The sequence below is a fragment of the Protopterus annectens genome, chromosome 5.part0, assembly GCF_019279795.1.
Source record: "Protopterus annectens isolate FY-2018-M chromosome 5.part0, PAN1.0, whole genome shotgun sequence".
Classification (NCBI taxonomy): domain Eukaryota; kingdom Metazoa; phylum Chordata; order Ceratodontiformes; family Protopteridae; genus Protopterus; species Protopterus annectens.
The window spans coordinates 1,595,674,150-1,595,679,241 of NC_056735.1; the positions used below are offsets into that span (position 1 = coordinate 1,595,674,150).

A 5,092-nucleotide genomic window follows, 5' to 3' on the forward strand; every position below is an offset into this window, starting at 1 on the left:
CCCTCCAATGCAAACACTGAAAGCATATAAGCTGGCAACTTTATTTTCCTGGCAAGGGATCGTAAATTAGACTCTCCTACCTTGCCCACTCCAGATCATCATTCCGATTAGGTAACAAGAAAGAAGGGCCATTTTCAGCAATGGAGGTGAATGGACAATTCCAAGTTGTGTTCCAATTGGCGAAGGTCTCCGCTCGCTCTCGAGGTAGTCCACTGAACCGATTTCCCAGAAAGTGACTATGAAAGGCTCGTTCACTGCAGCACTTTATCAGCGCAATGAAGAGAGAGAGGGAATGAGAGCGAGAACAAGCTCGTGAGGGCGGGCGGGAGGCAGGCGGACGTTCCTCGCGCGCAGGGGAGGCGAGCGCGTCACAAAGCTCTCCGCCTCATTCACACCAGAGCGAATCGTCCTGCTCACACTCCAAGCAGTGTGGACGGTGCTATATCTTCTCGTCTGAGCCGTGCTTCTTTTTTGGTAAGTAGACCTCAAAGCCTACATTTGTAATTCTAACGGAAATGTACTTTTGCATACACTTGCACGTCTGACTAGGAGATACAGCAATCCCTGACGATATAATAATAGACGCGTCCCGTTATATGTTTCTTTTCCTTCTTGCCCATGCTTCATAACACTGGATATTGATGGATTATTAGTGGTCAGGACCCTGAATATTGGTCCACCTTTTTGCTCTTTACATATAGTTTACAATAATCAAATCCATTGAGCGTCAATAATCTATTGTGCCTCATTCCGTACTATCTTCAGCACAGTAATCTTTCTTAAAATGTGAACTGATTATTATGAAGGCTTTTACTGCATACACGTTTGCAATTCCGTGGGTTGCATCATGTACTGAATCTGGACAGATTTCTGCCAAGCGTATAAACGGCTATATATCCATGCCAGTATGTGCTTATTTTCTATTATTACCCGAAGATAAACGAGACTTCTGTTAGTCTGTGCTACTGCTATTATAAACCATAAGCTAGTTACTGACTTCATATCAACACACAGACGCGAATAAAAACAAGGTGATTATTGTGTTGTTTTATTTATACATACAGCAAAGAAGCAAAGCGGGCAGCTGTTCCCACCGCTTGCAGCGAACACCACCACAACCTGTCCTTAGATGGAGCTGCCCAAGGTGCTGCTAGTCCCTTCGACTCTGTAATTTGACGGCGCAGTTAAAAGAATATAATTTCCATTGAAGAAGAAGAATTTAAAGAGGCAATCAATAATAAACTTGATTGCTTGAGGACGAATAAGCGTGGGTGTATCAATGTACGTGGACCGAGTATTTGATTACAGATTTATTTGCAGCAAAAAATATAAAAAATGTGGAACAAGTGACCAGTGAAAAGGTCGGGGAGAAATGAAAGCTTGCTTTCCGAACATGTACAAAACAAAGCATAATGTTGACGCAAGTTTGTGTTTGTGTCATATAACACACACTAAACTTTATATACAGAAAGTGAAAGTGATACAGATTAAGAGAGAGGGAGAGAGAGGGAATGTTAACGAAAAAGTGTGAAGGTTACTTTCGAAAAAAAAATGCTAGCGTATATTAAAGTGGGGTTTCCTACCACTTTTTCTTTCTAAAATAAACATAGGCAATGAGGAATATTCTAGTCCATATTAGAAAAAAGGGAAAAAAAGAAAAAGAAATTAAAGGATGTAGTGGATTATATTTTACAGTAGAATGCATCCAGTTGCTGTTTCCTTTAACAGTGAATTATACTTTAGAAAGAATTTAAGCATACATAGTTGACTGCAGCTACTCTACAGTTTCTTTCAGTTGTTGTTTAAAGGTGCTGATATGTGACCATATTCGCAAGCTGAGTACTGAATCTCAAGTTAGCGTGTTCTGTTGCTTATTCTATTGCTTTTTTTCCTTTTTCTTTATTTAAACTCCAAATGGATTTCCTCATAAATATTGCATCCCAGAAGCTGGTGTGCTGTGCACAGCAACACAGGTGCATTTCCTTCTAAACCAGTAAACCACTGACTCAAGTTTTATGATGTTGTGCTGACCTCACCTAAGTGGTGAGGGTAGGTGAGCTCAGCATATAACCTGTTGAGTTATTGTTCTCACTTAAAATAAATGATAGACAAATAATTCTTGTATATGTGTCTTGCAGAGCATTCATTTAGAGATTTTTTGCATCAACTTACTAGAAGAATATATGCCTAAAACAGCAGAAAACAGCAATGTTCATTACCATATCTTAAGGGTAACTGAACACTGTTAAAAATCTTTTGTGGGACTGGAACTTCAACATTGCTTGGCACAACATAGCTTGAGCATGTGAACAATCTTTTTTTTACTGAGTGCAAATAACTTTATGGATCAGAATCAGACATACATTATCCCTTAATATTCAGTGGCATCTTTAGATAATTCCCTAGTGCGAGAATACAGCACTGGTTAATTAACTATTAACTTAGTTGAAAAACATCATCCATGTTTTACAGACATGCAGTGCACAAATATATTTATGTTTAAAATATCATTGCAATATGTGTTTTATACGTTCATTTTCTGTGTTAAAGTTTACAGAGGACAGCATATCAGTATTTTCATGACAGCATTGTCATATTACCAACAAATAAAAAAGTGATGAGCCCTGCCCAAATCAGTGACTAAGGCCTGATAACAGAACATAATTCATGGATTTCTGGATACTGGACTTCTGCTGAAGAGTCTGTACACAACCAAGCATTTCTCTATTTATTTAAAATTTAATGCTGATCATCATACTTCAGATGCTCATACCTCTAATTTAACTTCTTTATATCACACTATTCCTTTTACATTTTATGTATTTATTTTATATCTGCCTAGGTGTGCATGTGTATGTGTCATTTCCTTAACCAAACACTTCAATGAACATATAATGAAAACAAAAATTGATCAAAATGCAACTTGTCACAACTCCTGGGTGGGTTAACATGTGTCAAATAGGGGAGGGGTGAGCTTTCCTTTTAAGATTTAATAGGTATCTCATAATCAATAAACAACAATAATAAAACTCCTCCCAGCTACAGGAGAAATATTAACATGAGTGCAGAAGTGGGGTGTGTCTGATTCAATGCATTCGCTCAAACGTTCTCTACCACTTACTGTCCAGTTGAAAATGCCTTAGTCACTTTGGGATTGATCACTTGGATGTAACCTAAGTCTATTATTTTTATTAGACCGGATAACTAGTAGAATCACAACTGTTAAAACAAAGAAGTAAATAAATAAATGTAAATGGAAATTACATTTAGTAGAAAATTGACTTAGAAGAATCACATTTGGTCTAAACCAAAATGGTATATGTTAATTTTACTGCAAACTAATTAACTACCAAAGACAAAAAAATACACATGTTTTCTGCAGAAGAGCAAGCCTCCCTATACCTACAATGTGGGGACAAGCCTCCACACTCGATGAACTTACATGTACAAACTCCAGAGCTGTACCTACTCAACAGTGTAAGAAATATCCAAAAACAATGGAATTGGTGCTGTCACAGACCTAGACACTGCACCACCGCTGCAATTTCCCATAGAAAATAACAACTGTAGTTCTGTACAGCATCATTATGTACTGAACCTAAACTGTACAAACTAAGAAGTATATCACTAACTTGACAAAGTGCACAGCATAAAAAAATCAGAAGCATTGACAGACACTGCAAAAGTCAGCTTACTAAACCACTTGTCAAAATTCAGCCTAAAAGTACAATTACTACATAAATGCATCTAATTTCACTCTATCCAGTGAAACGTTTACTTAATATAATTTTTTCTTATTTTTATAGGAATTATGATCCCACTATCTGATTACTGAACTAAATGAATGTTGCCCACACATACTCACACATATGCAAGCACTCCCTGAAATCCATACACCAGGTGATAATTATATATATATATATATATATATATATATATATATATATATATATATATATATATATATATATATATATATATATATATATGCATATATATGTATATAGATATATATGGGTCTAATTTGTTTCATTGAAAGTTAATTTCACTGAATTTGAATTCACCCTGACCAAATTGCTGAAAGCTCAAATTACTGAAAACTCATTTCACCGAATCTCATTTCACTGACGTGAAGTACGGGCACTGACTGTGTAGACTATTATAAGGCAAGTAAAAGGTATATGCTCTTTTCCCCACTGTAATGCAATCCTGGAGTTAGTATATATAGTTAGAGGGGATGTGGGGGGAACAGAACCCCACTTTGGGGGGTGTGGTAGGCCTAGCCCCCCACTTAGTTTGGGCATATATTGTCTTCTGGAAAGAGTTAATCTTTGGTGTTGTAAACATGCATGTCTATGGTTTAAAATGTACTGTTTTGAAGCTTTTTGTGAAACATAATATAAACCCACAGTGTGGAGGGCTGTGCTCCCCACACCCCCCTAACTACATATACTAACTCCAGGATGACACTACAGTGGGGAAAAGAGCATATACCTTTTATTTGCCTTACAGTACTCTACACAGTGCCAGTACTTCACTTCAGTGAAATGAGATTCGGTGAAATGAGTTTTCAGTAATTTGAGCTTTCAGCTATTTGGTCAGGATGCATTTCAGTGAAATGAGCTTTCAATGAGACAGAGTAGACCCATAGATGGATAGATATAAATAAATAGATCTCTCTCTATATATATATATATATATGTATATATATATATATATATATATATATATATATATATATATATATATATATATATATATATATATATATATATGTATATATATATATACACACACACACACACACACACACACATATATATATATATATATATATATATATATATATATATATATATATATATACATACATACACTAACTCCAAGATCACACAGCAGTGGGAATATGGCAGATTCCCCTACTATACCATGATCCTGCACAGAAAAAAAGCCAATGAGTTCGATATTTACCATCTTTCTATTAGTCCACAAGTTGCCTCTCTGGCAACTTGTATGTCTTCCATATATGGTGTGTGTGTGTGTGTGTGTGTGTGTGTGTGTGTGTGTGTGTGTGTGTGTGTGTGTGTGTGTG

At 36.2% G+C, this 5,092-nt stretch overlaps 1 long non-coding RNA gene across 1 annotated transcript in view; it reads left to right on the forward strand.

The window, feature by feature from the left end:
- Positions 1 to 398: 398 nt before the first annotated feature.
- Positions 399 to 5,092, forward strand: part of LOC122801781 — a 193,670-nt gene continuing 188,976 nt past the window's right edge. Inside the window, exon 1 of the long non-coding RNA XR_006364801.1 lies at positions 399 to 474. This is a non-coding gene — a long non-coding RNA (uncharacterized LOC122801781). The remainder of the gene's footprint in view (positions 475 to 5,092) is intronic.